General features: G+C 39.7%; 1 protein-coding gene and 1 pseudogene across 2 annotated transcripts in view; one reads left to right on the top strand and one right to left on the bottom strand.

Annotated features, from left to right (window-relative positions):
- ZNF484 (zinc finger protein 484) overlaps nucleotides 1-16396 on the bottom strand; it is a 432825-nt gene that overhangs the window by 158535 nt on the left and 257894 nt on the right. The gene's annotated exons all lie outside the window — the stretch shown is intronic.
- Nucleotides 374-2175, top strand: LOC116538249 (annotated as a pseudogene). The gene has a single exon (XR_004263578.1). The product of XR_004263578.1 is annotated as an ATP synthase subunit alpha, mitochondrial pseudogene (transcript).

Raw genomic sequence — 16396 nt, forward strand, 5'->3', positions numbered from 1 at the left:
TTGAGATAACTATGGGAGTAAGACATGCAGATATGCACTCCCTTTTCACTACTTACATCTATATCCCACCCCTTTTTCTTTCTTAAACCCCTTCACTCAGACCAGAAGGCTGAGATGGCTCTTGTGAGCCTTATGCCCAGCGATTCTCCCATCTGCTGGCATTTGACCAATAAAGGTTGCTTTCCTTTCACCACATGCTTTGACTTCTGAGAGTAGGGCAGCTGGACTTGAGCTGGTTACATATACACCAATAATATTCAAGCTGAGAGCCAAATCAAGAACATAATCCCATTTACAATAGCCACAAACACAAAAAGAAATACCTAGGAATACAACTAACCAAGAGGGTTAAAGATCTGTACAAGGGGTCCAGATGCTGCGGCTGCGGAGGTACAGCCTGCGGAGAAACTGCAAAGACGCTGTCAGTGCACGTTGTCGCGGCTGTGGCGCGTGCCCTCCCTTGGCAGGCCGGACTTGTCTCCAGAAATGCCTTGGGTTCATCTTTCACTGCTGCAAGGAATTTCCATACCTCTAACACTCATCTTCAGAAGACAGACTGCTGAGATGTCCTCTATTCTTGAAAGCATATTCTTGGAGCTGATACCTCTGTTGACCTTGAAGAAACTGGGCTTAAGTATCGGTGATGGTATTGCCCATGTGCATGGGCTGAGGAATGTTCAAGCAGAAAAAATGGCAGAATTTTCTTCAGGCTTAAAGATTATGTCCTTGAACTTGGAAACTGACAATGTTGGTGTTGTCATTGGAAACAATAAACTAATTAAGGAAGGGGATATAGGGAAGAGGACAGGAGTCACTGTGGACGCTCCAGCTGCTGAGGAGCTGTTGGGTGATGTCATTGATGCCCTTGGCAATGCTACTGATGGAAAGGGTCCAATTGGTTCCAATACCCATAGGTGAGTTGGTATGAAAGCCCCCAGAATCATTCCTCAAGTTTCAGTGCAGAAATCAACGTACACTGGCATTAAGGTTATGGATAGCTTGGTACCAATTGGCCGTGGCCAGTGTGAGCCAATAGACTGGGAAAACTTCAATTGCTATTGACACAGTCATTAACCAGAAATATTTCAATGATGGATCTGATGAAAAGAAGCTGTACTGTATCTATGTTGCTATTGATCCAAAGAGATCCACTCTTGCCCAGTTGGTGAAGACACTTAGAGAGGCAGATGCTATGAATTGCACCATTGTGGTGTCAGCTATGGCCTTGGTTGCTGTCCCACTTCAGTGCCTGCCTCCCTACTCTGGCTGTTACATAGGAGAGTATTTTAGAGGCAATGGCAAACATGCTTTGATCATCTACGATGACTTATTCAAACAGGCTGTTACTTACCGTCAGATGTCTCTGTTACTCCACTGACCCCCTGGTCATGAGGTGTATCCTGGTGATGTGTTCTACCCATATTACTGGTTGCTGGAGAAAGCAACCAAGATGAACAATGCTTTTGGCTCCTTGACTGCTTTGCCAGTCATAGAGACACAGGCTGGTGATGTGTCTGCTTACATTCCAACGAAAGTCATTTCCATCACTGACAGACAGATCATTTTGGGAACAGAATTGTTCTACAGAGGTATCCACCCTACCATTAATGTTGGTCTGTCTGTGTCTCGTGTCGGATCTGCTGCCCAAACCAGGGCTATGAAGCAGGTGGCAGTTACCATAAAGCTGGAATTGGCTTAGTATCGCGAGGTTGCTGCTTTTGCCCGATTTGGTTCTGACCTCAATGCTGCCACTCAACAGCTTTTGAGTCATGGTGTGCATCTGAGTTGATGAAGCCAGGACAGTATTCTCCCATGGCTACTGAAGAACAAGTGGCTGTTATCTATGCGGGTGTAAGGAGGTATCTTGATAAACAGGAGCCCAGCAAGATTACAAAGTTTGAGAATGCTTTTTTGTCTCATGTTGTCACTCAGCACCAAGCCCTGCTAGGCACTATCAGGGTTGATGGAAAGATCTCAGAAGAATCAGATGCAAAGTTGAAAGTGATTTTAGCAAACTTCTTTTCTGGATTTGAAGCTTAAACTCCTAAGGATTCACATCAAATACCTGCCCAGTTTTGTCATTGTTTGTTCTAGGAAATTAGTTTTATTTGTAGAAGGGTTACTCTCATACTCTTTATACACAGAAATCACATGAAAAATAAAGGTCAAGAAAAATAAAGTTTCCATAATGTGAATAAGAAAAAATTTCTACAAGGAGAACTGCCAACCACTGCTGAAAGAAATCAGAGATGACACAAATAAGTGAAAAACATTCCATGCTTATGGATTGGAAGAATCAATATTTTTTAAATGGCTATACTGCCCAAAGCAGTTTAAATATTTAATGCTGTAACTAGCAATGTCATTTTCCCCAGAACTAGAAAAAAAGCTATTCTAAAATTCATATAGAACCAAAAAAGATCCCGAATAGTTAAAGCAATCCTAAGCAAAAAGAACAAAGCTGTAGGCATCATACTACCCAACTTCAAACTGTATTATCAGGCTACAGTAAGCAAAACAGCTTGGTAGTGATACAGAAACAGACAGATGAATGGAACAGAATAGATAATCTAGAAGAAGATCTGCACACCTATAGCCATCTGCTCTTTGACAAAGCCCACAAAAAATGGGGAAATGATTCCCTATTCAATAAATGGAGCTAGAATAACTGGCTAGCCATATGCAGAAGAATGAAACTGGACCCCTACTTTTGCCATACAAAATTGACTCAAAATGAACTCAAGATTTAAATATAAGACCTCAAACTATAAGAATCCTAGAAGAAAACTTAAGAAAAAACAATATTCTGGACATAGCCTTGGCAAAGAATTTTTGCCTAAGTTTCCTACAGCAACTGCAACAAAACCAAAAGCTGACAGGTGGGACCTAATTAGACTAAAAAGCTTCTGCTCAGCAAAAGAAACTATCAATAGAGTAAACAAACAATCTACATAATAGGAGAAAATATTTGCAAACAATGCATCCAACAAAGATCTAATATCCAGAACCTATAAGAAACTGAAATTAAGAAAAAATAAACAAACAACCCCATTAAAAAATGGGCAAAGGACATGAACAGACAATTCTCAAAAGAAGACATACAAGTGGCCAACAAACATACAAAAGTGTTCAACATCACTAATCATCAGAGCAATGCAAGTCAAAGCCATAATAAGATACCATCTCATTCCAGTCAGAATGGCTAATATTTTCATATTACAAAAAACAACAGATGCTGGTGAGGCTGTGGATAAAAGGGAATGCTTATAAACTGTTTAGGGGAATGTGAATTGGTTCAGCCACTGTGGAAAGAGTTTGAGGATTTCTCAAAGAACTTAGAACTACCATTCAACCTAGCAACCCATTATTGGGCATATACTTAAGGGAAAATCATTCTACAAAAAAACCCACATATACTCCTATGTTCATAACAGCATTATTTGCAATAGCAAAGACATAGAATTAACCTAAGTGCTCATCAATGGTAGATTGGATTTTTAAAATGTGGTACATAGGCTGGACGCGGTGGCTCACGCCTGTAATCCCAGTACTTTGGGAGGCTGAGGCAGGCAGATCACGAGGTCAAGAGATGGAGACCATCCTGGCCAACATAGTAAAACCCCATCTCTACTAAAAATACAAAAAAATTAGCTGGATGTGGTGGTGTGTGCCTGTAGTCCAGCTACTCAGGAGGCTGAGGCAGGAGAATCACTTGAACCTGGGAGGCAGAGGTTGCAGGTCACGCCACTGCACTCCAAGCCTGGCAACAGAGTGAGACACCGTCTCAAAAAAAAAAAAAAATGTGGCACATACACACCACAGAACACTACGTAGCCATGAAAAAGAATGAAATCATGTCTTTTTCAGAAACATGCATGCAGCTGGAGGCCATAATCCTAGATAAATCCTTACAATATAGGAACAGAAAACCAAATACAGCTTCTTCTCACTTGTAAGTGGGAGCTAAACACTGAGTACATATTAACATAAATATGGTAATGATAGACACTGTGAACTACTAGATGGGTTAGGAGGGAGGGGAGATGGGCTGAAAAGCTTCCTTTTAGGTAATATGCTCAACTACTTGGGTGATGGAATCCATACCCTAAACATCAGCATTACACCACATACCTGTGTTAAAATCTTGCAGATATGTTCCCTAAATCTAAAATAAAAGTCGAAATTATTTTTTCAAAAATAAGCTGTTGTCATTACAGGAAGTGGTAGATATTTTGGGTTCTGCCTAGGTTGTTCTCTGAATCAGAAGGGAGTCCATTTGATTCTGTTTGACGTAAGTATTCCTGCTCAAACCATTCTGGAAGGAATCAACTTTATACATGGAGACATGTCATCTCTCTGAGGTAGAGAAAGCATTCCAGGATATAGATGTCACTTGTGTGTTCCATATTGTCTGTTATGTCACGTCAGGGTGGGAACAATTGAATCAAAACTGGCTTGAAGGAAGTCGATGTGGGGGACACAGGCAATGTCCTCCAGGCTTGCAGGAGAACAGGAGTAATAAAACTACCTTACACTAGTGCCTTTAATGCCGTATTTGGAGGTGAAATGGTCAGAAATGAAGATGAAACTGTCTTTCTTAGCTCTTCATCTCTGTAGTTGTCACTACTCTCAGACAAAATTGACTGTAGGCAAGAAGATGATGGAAGTAAATAGTATTTTTCCTCCCCTACATTCCCAACTTCCTTAATCCCTTCCCTGTAAATCTGCGACCACTGGGACACTTGGTTCCACCAGGATAGCTTTCCTTCACCGGGATCCCTCATCTACATGCTCAGTGTCACCAGAAGAATGATGTTCTTTTCCAGATAGCTGGATTACACAGCATTTAACTTTATCTTGTTTCATTTTTTATGAGAAGTTATGAAATTGGAATAAAAAGCAGAAACAAAGAAAGAGATCTTCTGAAATATACATTTTATACGAGCCAAGGAATTCATACCTGGAAAATAAACTTTAATATTTAAAATTAGTTTATATAGAGAGATAATTATATTTCTTGCCAAAATATCTATCACCCTACTGATTCTCTATTTGAAATAAACATTAGAACTTTGATATGTCTAAATATGAAATTTCACAAATTTGCCATAAGAGGCCAGAGAACTAGCTTGCTCTTTTTGCACCATGTGAGAATACAATAAGAAGTTAGCAGTCTGCGCTCAGCAGTTACCAGAACTTGACCATGCTGATGCCTTGATCTTGGATTTCCCAGCCTCCAGAATTATGAGAAATAAATGTTTCTTGTTTAAGCCACCCAGTTTATGGTAATTTGTTATATCAGCCTGAAGTGATTAAGACAAAAACGCCGAGAAACAGGACTATATAGTAAAATTCCATAACTCGTTTTGGAGTTTTAGATCTATTACAAAGGTCTAGAATCCCATAGGTCCTCATAGATTGAATATGGCACCAGCAAGGGGGGTGTAGACATGGGTCAGATCCTAACAGAAAGGATATTTGCCCTTAGACCTCCTTTACGGTTCCTTCCAAGAGTGTGCAGCCCAGAAGGCAGGTCTGATGGAGTGACTGGTACCACAGGTGTGAGCAACCGGCACATAATGGGAGTAACAGACAGGAATCAGAGAATCATGATTGTTCTTGTAAATGACACTTATGGACCAAACAGGCACATTGGGCTCAGAACATTGTGATTTTTTCCCTAAATCTGTCAGTGTATATATCTTTTACAGGCCAGGTATGTCAAGAGTCTATATTTGAGAAAGGTCTTATAATCCATATAATATACATTTTGTACACAATTTCAGAATTCATAACAGATTATACTCAAGATACTGCATTTTATCCAGTGTGATTTTACATTATAATTTCACAGGGTAACAGCTTCTCATTTTCAATGCCAATTTACTTTTATGTGATATTCACATTTTTTGCCAATCTGGTGTTCAGATTTTTTATTACCTGATATGTTTTTTTAAGTGCATAATCACTTTAAGGTTCTGTTTATAAACTTATGGATAGCATGACATAATATAAATTATATTAGAGATGGTATATTTAATATCCCCTAAAATACCAAATAACTTACCAATATCCTAGTATTTAAATATATAGTGGATAACTCGAAGTAATTTATCACTGTTTCTTTGCAATCATTTTCATGTCACAGTTGTTTAAGGCTTAATGATGATTAAGAACATTTAGTGAATTTATGTACACTTTAATGAATTGATTTAACATTTCAGCTGTTTATGTGTAAGGACCCATAAAATTATCAATTTAAATGATTTGAGAATTAAAATGTAATAGTTTACTCTTGGAGCATTACTTTTTCTCTCTCTGGTTATTGGTCAGGCTACCAGATGCTTTTAAAAAATCAATGTTTTAAATATTATTTATTTATTTATTTGTTTGTTTGTTTGTTTTGAGATGGAGTTTTTCTCTTGTTGCCCAGGCTAGAGTGCAATGGCATGGTGTTGGCTCACTGCAACCTCCGCCTTCTGAGTTCAAGTGATCCTCCTGCCTCAGCCTCCTGAGTAGCTGGGATTACAGGCCCTGCCACCACGCCCAGCTAATTTTTGTATTTTTAGTGGAGACTGGGTTTCACCATGTTGGCCAGTTTGGTCTCAAACTCCTGACCTCAGGTGATCCACCCACCTTGGCCTCCCAAAGTGCTGGGATTACAGGTGAGAACCACCGCTACCAACCTAAATATTTTTATATGAGATTATGGGGGATAATCTCACTTTCAGTAGATTTGTATTTTGGTAATATTTGTATTCTGAGTAGATTTTTATCAGGTATCCTTATTTAAAGATAAAAAAATAATTTTTTTCCGGTTATGATTAGCATCCTTTATTACCAACCATATTGGCTAAGATAGCTTCGTTCAATTCATATAACATGGAATCATGTAAATTAAAAAAAAAAAAAGCATTAAAACACAGGCATGGCCATGTACGGTGGCTCATGCCTGTAATACCAGCACTTTGGGAGCCTGAAGTGGGCGGATCATGAGGTCAGGAGATCAAGACCATCCTGGCTAACGTGGTGAAACTCCATCTCTACCAAAATACACAAAATTAGCCGAGCATGGTGGCGTGCACCTGTAGTCCCAGCTACTCAGGAGGCTGAGGCAAGGGAATTGCTTGAACCCAGGAGGTGGGGATTGCAGTGAGGTGAGATTGTGCCACTGCACTCCAGCCTGGGTGACAGAGCAAGACTCCGTCTCAAAACGAAAACAAAAACAAAAACAAAAACAAACAAACAACAACAAAAGCCACATCTAATTATATGACCTTTGTTGTCTCTAAAGTTTTTCTAACATTCTTAAATTTTGTCTACATACTGAATACATTTTTAACAGAAAAAATACTATGTGTTTGATTGCTTGCTTATTTAAATAAAAAGAGAAAGAGAGATAGTAGAATTATGAACTTTTTATTGGTTGCCAAACAATAAAAATACTTTTTTGGGAAAAAAGCAAACCCCATTGTTTCCTCGAATGTGCTTGTTCTTTCAATGCAGTCCTGCGGGTGGATGATTACTGAGCCCAGGGCCCTGAGATGAACTGAGGGACTCGCATCTCATTCAAGCCTCACAAAGCAATGGAAGGATTAACGTTGTCTTCATTTTATAAAGAGCACACTGAGACTAAGAATGGTTGATTAGCTTGCCCAAGTTCTCAAAAGTAGTAAAATTTTGAGCCATTAATTTAAAACACCATCTGGAGGTAGACTAGAGCTGAGAATGATCTCAATTAAAAAAAAGAACTCTGTCACTTTGTGGAGCTTTATGAAGAGATAAGATAGAAACCAGTTTACTCAGTATTAAACAAAAGACTATTTCCTGTAAACACCCTTCCACATTCATTCTTCCATTAGTAAAGCTTTACTACCATTAAGGTAGAAAAAGGGTAAGACAGAATTCCTTCCTTCACGGTGTTTAGAGGTTAACAGGGACACAATAGTATTTGTGACATAACTTAAAAGCTACATAAAAATGGTATAGAAATGTAAAGATTTCCCTGTGGAAGAGGTATAAAAAAGAAAACATTTTCCTCATGGTAAGTTTGAAGGTTATCCGTCCCCGGGAGCCTTAAAGGAGTCCTCGTGATGGAGATCTAGAATCCATCTTCAGTCAGTTTGTGTGAGCACATGAGACAGGGAAGGCCATGCTGGGCCTGATCCAAGAATGAGGCTAGAAATGGGTGTAGTTTTAAGAAAATGAATGAATAAATACATGATCCTGTTTGCTTAGGAGCCTGCAAGGGTCTAATGGAAGCTGTGACTAGAAAGACCCTTTGAAGCCAATTTGGAGATGGCCTTGAAAACAAGGGGAGTATAGAATTTTCTCCAAAAGAAACTAAGAAATCTTTAAAGGATTGTATCTGGGAAGGGGCAAGATAGTAACAAAATCTTCGAGGAGGAAGCAGGCCTTACTTCACTGCTGTACACCTTGTTTGAGGGCTTACCCTTCACAGCACGGGCCCCTGCTCCTGGCCCTCCCTGTCGCCTAGGCAGAGTCCACTTAGCCCTTGTTTTTAAGTGCTATCACCAGCTGACTTGTCTATCTCTTCTTATCAGTAATTGGGCAGTCTTGATATTGACCTTCTCAGCTGTGTAAATTAATTAAAGTAACTAAATTAATATAAGACCCAAAAATCTGAAGTGCCCTTTACTGACTCTAAGATGCCACCCTTGAGAATAAAGAATGTTGTCAGATACCAGCAGAGGGTGTTAGGTTTAAGCAAGAAGATGGAGTAGTCGAGGAAAAACTGGGAGTAAGAAAATTAAGAGAATGGAAAATAATACAAAAGAACAGTGATCATTTGTATTAAATAATAAGAGTGAAAATAGGGCTAACAGTATTTTACAGGGGCAGTGGGTCACAGGTTGTTGAAAAGGAACCAATAAGAATTGAACTATATGGCTGCAACTCTTTGGAAAAGCTCACATGTATTGGCTAGTAATGTTCAAGTGATTGACAGAGGACATTAATCAGTTAAATATTGTCCACAAGTTTTCTCTAAAAAAAAAAAAAAATCAGGTCTCTATTTTTTTCTGTCTAATACTTCTGACTTCAAGGATAGAGTCAAGAGAACTGAGGCCAGGAATTGTAACTATTGAATGAGGCAAATCCCCACAATGTCCCAGGTCAGAGAGTCAAGAGAAAGGCAGCTAAACAATGGGACTATACCCACCTATGACATGATCTTTTAAAACAGCTCTTTTTTTGTGCTTCTTTAGATGGATAGAAGTGAACTTATGTCTATGCTTTGATTTTTCCAAAATTCTTAGTCAGTAAAAAATACAGCTGTGACTAGGAGACTAACTCTCATTTGCCTCAGTCCTAAATTCTGTGTGTTCAGTATAACATTAAAGAAGTAAAAATGATAATAATTTCAGAAGTGACATATTAACTCCATATTTTTGAAAGAAAGTGTTGTCAGGGTCTATGCTAAAAAAAATTCTACCTACTGATGTTCCAAAAGCGTATCATAAAATGATCTTTTATACTGAAAACTAGATTTCTGTGAATGCAGAATGACTTTCGGGTCCTATTCTTTCTATATTCAAATCTTATTTCACTTGTATGAGATTTACCCTTATTTATGGATTTCTTTAAGAATATGCATATTTTCATGCTGAAATCTAGTAAAGGTATAAGGTTTCGTTTCATTTTTAGCGCGGACCTAAGAAGCTCTTCCATCATCATCTATGGCTTTCATCATTGATTCTGTTTATAGTTAGGATATAAAGATAATATCAAAATCAAAAACAAGTTTTAAACAAAAATTATTTTTAAACTTAGATGTTTCTCTTCAACTTAAAATATTAAATATTAAAGGGTAAATATTAAATATTTTACCCTTCCAAGGGGAGAGGGAAGGGGAAAGAAGAAAGTGGCAGAATTAATGTAGAAACAAAATGTTTGGAACAGAGCTTGAGCTTTTTCCCACAGAGCGAATACTAAATTTTATCAGTATGATGATTCATTACAGTTTAAAGAAGCAACCTATTTTCCAATTACAACGATAACTTTTAAAATATCTAACATTTTAACTTATCTATCTATTCTCGTCCATTGGACTTGAAAAATTCTGTAATGATTGCTTATCTCAGCATTTTGCAAACATCATCCTTGCTGTGCCAAAGCAGAGTCCACCAATTTTGGAAAGATGCATGAGAGGCTGTTCCGCTTCTGAGACTAGACAACTGAAAACAGCGACTATACACGCAAGTAATTGTTCTCTGATGAGCTGAAACGGTCATTCCATGCTCTGTGGTTCAGATGAGGAGCGTTGGTAGAGAAACGCTGCTCTAGATCTTTGTAAGAAGGTAATAACACACCAGACTATGCCCTTCAGTGGAAAGTACTAACACAATACATCTCTCCAAGGAAGGGCTGGCAATGGAAGTGGAGAGCCACCAGACAGCAAGCACAGGGTGCAAACTCTGCGCTCTCAAAATGAGTGGGAAGGTAGTTACACAAAGTTGGCGCCTCCCATGCCTGTCTGGAGGCGTGGCTGAAGATCTAATCCTAGTCTGGCTCTCCCATCATCGCGGCCACTCTAGGAACCAGCCCCAGCTACAGCTTCCCTGCGAGTCAAGAGTTATCATGCTTCTTTTACAAACTTCAAGTGGATGTGAAGTTTTCCTTTTGTTTTCTTCGCCAGAGAAAGAAAAAGTTTACTTTTAGACAGGTCACACTAAAGCACTTTAGATGTTCTCTTTTTTCTGGTGGAAGCCTGTATCTTAGGAGACATGGGGAGCCTGCTGCTGTCTCACCTGTCACAGAACTGGATCATGAAGCGTTCATCTGGTTTCTCCCAGGTGGGCATTTTAAATTTCTGCTTCAAAGTTCTGTCTTTGTACTTTTAATGAATAAGACATTTGTCCTGAGGGAATCTGAAAGACAGCCTTAAAGGAAAAAATAAGTGTCTCAAAGTGAAAGCCTATGTCTTTCCGTAAAGAAGATATCACAAACAGTCATGTAAAGAATGTATTAAAAGCAGCCTTTTTGACTTGGAGATCTATTATGTTCAGTAATAGATAAAATCAAACAGAAGACTACCTGAAGTACACATACGAAATATTGTTGAGGTGGCCATTTGGAGTCCTGGATTCTAGTAAGGAGCCCACTTCAGTTGGCCACATGATCGAAGGATGGGCACATCACTTCTCCAGGACTTAGGGTCTTCATCTCTAAAGTTAAGGCTGAACATTACAGGTGCCCTTAAAGCTGCAAAGCATCACACAATATTTCCCACCTGTTTACCCTCTCATTCTCTCAAATAACACCTTTTCTCTCTTTTATCTTTCCTCAAAATGCCAGTGTCTCCTCTCCCAGTGTCTTTCTTAGCTTCCTACTACACCAGAAAACTGAAGCAATCCAAAAAGAATGTCCATGAGCTTCCAACCTTACATTGGCTTATGGCTGTGATCTGAATGTGTCTCCTCCACAATTTGGGTGTTGAAACTTAATGGCCAATGTGACAGACAGTATGAAAAGATGGGCCTTTAAGAGATGACTAGGCCATAAGGACTCCTCCCTCATCAAAAGGATAAAGGTCTTTATAAAGTTATTAATCAAGATAATGGGAAAATGACCCCAAAGACACTTCTGAGATTTTCGAGGGTGCTGCATCATCACAGGCAGGGTGCCAGGGCCTGGGGGGCAGAGCAGGTTTGAGGGAGGGGCCCAGAGTGCCCATGGGAACTTGAAGCTTACCACCCACGGCCACCTCAAATCCCTGCTCTCTGCATTCTGGCGCAATGTTCCTTGGCTGTCCCTGCTGTGGCTCAAGCAGGCCCAGATGTGGTTCCAGCCACTGCTTCAGAAGGTATAGGCCATAACACTTGGCAGCATCCATGTGGTGCTAACTCTGCAAGTACACAGAATTCAGAATCCTTGAAGGCCTAGCTTCCTCCGCCAGGTTTCAGAGCAAGTCACAGAGCATCTCCATCAGAGGAATGCACAGTGGAGCTGTGGGAGTGAAGCCACCTCAGAGAGCACCAAACAAAATCTAGTGGAACCATGGGGGCAGGACCATGCTGGAGACCTCCACATTTTAGAGTCACCAGCATGCAATGCCAACCTGAAAGAGGTGCAGGCAGGAGACTCCATCCCATGAGGGCTGAGGGCTGAGGGCTGTGCCCAGCATAGCTATGGGATCGTGGCCTTTGGACCCTTGGAGATTCAACCCCTGCCCCAGTCTGTCTTGAAGGTAAAATGTGGAGTCAAGTAAAATTATTCTCAAGCCTTAAGATTTAATGTCATTTGCCCTTCTGGGTTTTGGACTTACTTGGGACTTGTTACCCCTTTCTTTTTGCCAATTTCTGCCTTTCAGGATGGGAATGTCTATCCCAAGCCCATACCACCATTGTGTTTGGGAAGCACATAACTTACTTGATTTTGCGGCCTCATTGCTGGACGGACAATTGCTTCAGGATGAATTGTTCCTTGAGCCTGCCTCATACCTGATTGACATAAACCTCTGGACTTTAGTTGTTGTTGGAATGAATGAAAACTTTTGGGGCTACTGGGATGGAATTCATAATGTATTTTGCTCATGAGAAGGACATGAATTTTGAGTGGTCAGAGAAGAACTCTATGGTTTGAATGTATTTCTGCCAAAATTAATATGTTGAAACTTAATGAAGAATGTAATCATATTGAGAGGTAAGGCCTTTATGAGGAATTAGGCCATGAGGACTCCTCCTCCATTAATAGGAATAAGGACTGTCTTAGTCCATTTTATGCTGTTACACAGAATACCACGGACTGGGTAATTTATAATAAACAGACATTTCTTGGCTCACTACTCGGGAGCTGGAAAGTTCAGGATCAAGGGACTGACTCCTGGCTAGAGCCTTCACGTGTGCCCTTTCATGGTGAAGGGCATTAAAAAAAAAAAAAAGGTAAGAGAGAAAAATGCAGGCCAAACTGGTCCTTTTAGAAGCAGCCCACTCCCAAAACAGCAACATTAATCCATTTACGAAGGCAGAGCCCTCGTGCTGTAATCACCTCTTAAAGTTCCCACCTCTTAATACTATTACAATGGCAATTACATTTCTGACACATGGTTTTTGGGAGGAGACATCAAACTGCGGCAAAGCCCTTAAAAGAGAGGCTAAATGCGGCCTTTGGCTCTCTTGCCCTTCTGCCTTCTGTCACATGCACAGACAGCAAGAAGGCCCTCACCAGACATCAAATTCTGGCATCTTGATTTCAGGCTTCATAGTTTTTATATCATCTGTGAGAAAATTAATTGCCCAATCTGTGGTAATCTGTCATAGCAGCACAAAACGAACGAAGACACTCACCAGTGCCTACACCCACACAGGCTGCCTCCTCACCTTTTTGCTTAGACTAACTACCCTTGCTCACGTATAAAGCTCATACTTCACCTATGCAAAAATAGAAGTCACAAGATTAGCTCACTTCTGGCCTTTGGATTTTTCCTTTGAAGACTCTATTAGCATCTAATCATACTATATTCACTATCTTTAAAGACACAACAACAATAGAATACAAACAGAAAGTTTTCTTGGCTTTACTTTCTCTACCAGCTCCTGTCCCATTTCTAGTCTTGTTTGCAACAAAATTCCTTGAGGGGGTTATCCAATTCTTTTAAAATATTTTTCTCTGTTATTTTTGTCAACACGGTCCAATCAGACTTTCAACACTCCCCCATACCGATCTTGCCAAAATGTCCAGCAATCCTTACATTGCTAAAATCAGTGGTCACCTCTCAATTCTCACATTACTCACATTATCTGCGGCATCTGATGTAATTGATTACTGCTCTTCCTTGTTAAACTTTTTTCTTTTGTTTCCTAATGTAACACCTGCTTAATTGTCTTCCTTCTCACTGGCTGCTCCTTCCCAGTTTCCTTTCCTTATTCCTCCTCTTCTCCCTGATCTATTAATGTTAGATTGTCCTGGAGTTCAGTCCTTGGTCTGTTTTCTGTTTGTTTGTTTTTGTTTTTTTAATTTCACTCCTTTGGTTACCTCAGTCTTTCGGCATTAGTTCCATCCACATGCCTCTGACTTCCAAATGTGTCTCTCTAGCCAACACCTCCCTCTAAAATTGCAGAATAAAATTCCAAAAGGCTTCTTTGATTCTTTTTAGATGCTTTAGAGATGTCTCAAACTTACCAATGTCCAAACCTGAACTCCTGGTCTTTACATTAAAAACCTTGTTTACCTGTAAACTTCCTAATCTCATCTGGTGGAAACTCCATTCTCACCATTGCTTACACCAAGTATCTAAGAGTCAAATATTGCAGACTCTTTTCTTTCTCTCATACTCCTCATTCAAATCCATCAGTAAATCTTCTATGAGTAGTCCTGGCTTAACTGGAAAACTCAGTTTGTGGTCTCCTGTGAGCTCAAACTTGCAGTTTCACTCCTATGGAGCTCAGTCAGCGCTAGAATTTCCAGCATGGCTTAAATGTATGGCCGGTAGCTGTGCTATTGGCTGACTTTGGAGGCTCTGTTCTCCTCTGTCCATCTAGCTTAGCTATCAGCATGGCAGCTGCATTCCAAGACATAAAAAATGGTAGGTGTGAGGATTCTTGAAGTTTTGTCTTTGGAGTTGCACATTGTCATGTCTATCACATGATATTGGTTAAAGCAACTCACAAGATTGGTCCAGATTTAAGGGGAGGTAAGATAGAGTCTGTGTCTTGACGGGAAAAGTGGAAAAGTCATATTGCAAAAGTGCATGTGAGGTAGAATGGATTGTTGCAGTCATCTTTGGAAACGATCTACCATTCGGACATCTTCAAATTACAAAATAAGCTACTTGACCTAGAATGTGCCTTCTTTCCCCTTCTGTTACAAGCACATGACCCAGCTGTGATGAGGCAGATATGGACCACACCATAAGGCATAGAATAGCAAAAAGTTGAAAGAAACCTGTACTCTGATGATCATGCAAAGCTGAGCTGCTCATCCCATGACTGTTAGGTGAAGACGAAAAACTATCTTTCATCTCCCTTTCTACCCATTCCCTTTCACTCTTATGCCAAGTATCTTTGATGTTCCTTGAACTGGCCAGGCACTCTCCAGCCTTAGTCCTTTTCATTGTTCTGTCCACCTGAAACATTCTTTCCACAAATATCTACAGAGCTCACTCCTTCACTTCATTTATTATTTAAATATCACGCACTTAGTATTTTTGACCACACTTTTTAAAATCAAAATCTATGAATAATGAAGACAGGCAGTCCTTTGAACAATACCTAGATAAATGCCTGTGGAATGAAAGAATAAATGCTGACTTTGCCATTTACTGGTTTTCTTCAGGGAAGTCTCATTATTTCTTAGACTACTTCATCAGAAAATGGAGATAACAATGGGTGTCTTTTATGGTCATCGTGAGACTTAGATGGCCCCGTGTTTGAAAAGTCCGCCTTATGAGGTCAATCTTATGATCTCTCTTCACTTGGGTTCAGGCTCCTGTTCTTCGTCACTCCTCTTTGTGGAGACAGACAGGCTTTCTGGAGCTGACTAACCTCTCACCATCCAACCCAGGTCTGGCTACAGGGAAAAGAGCATGTTTGCCACAGGAACTAGGCTGGTTGTACCATCCCCACAAGAGCATATTCAGATTCTTCTTGAGAAGAGTCTAGAATCGCACCAGAACTCTGATTCTCAACCCAAAAGTCATATTGCAAAAGGGCATGTGAGATAGAATGGATTGTTGCAGTCATCTTTGGAAACGATCTCCATATAGGACGTCTTCAAATTGTAAAATAAGCTACTTGACTTAGAATGTGCCTTCTTTCCCCTTCCCCTTCCCCTTGCATCAATGTGGTATTTTTATGTACATGTGCATAGTGAAATGACTACCATAATCGAGCTAATTAACATATCCATCACCTCACATATTTACCTTTCTTTTCTTATTGTATGAGAACTCTTAAGATTTATTCTCTCAGCAAATTCCAAGTATACAATACACTATTATTAACAGTTGTCACCATGCTGTACATTAGATCTCCAAAACTTATTTATCTTGCATAACAGAAATTGGACTCTTTAATCAACATCTCCCAATTTCACCTACCCCCAACTCCTGGCAAACATTATGCTATGCTCTGCTACCTGGATATTTTGTCTATGTACGCTTTAGATTGCACAAAATAAATTGCTGTTGTAATGAATGGCATTGCACTGGATCCACAAATCAAGTTAGGAAGACATTTTGGCAACATTGAGTCTCTCTATTTATGTACATGGATTAGCTCTCCATTTATTTAGTTCTTCGATTTCTTTCATCATTTTTATAGTTTTCCTCATATAAATTGCATATAAATTTGGTAGATTTATACCTAAGTTCTTAATTTCTAGGAGTGCTAATGTAAGTGGTATTGTGTTTTTAATTTCAAATTCCACTTGTTTTTTG

This window comes from Sapajus apella, unplaced genomic scaffold, assembly GCF_009761245.1.
Source record: "Sapajus apella isolate SASKATOON/1434 unplaced genomic scaffold, GSC_monkey_1.0 scaffold118, whole genome shotgun sequence".
Lineage (NCBI taxonomy): Eukaryota > Metazoa > Chordata > Mammalia > Primates > Cebidae > Sapajus > Sapajus apella.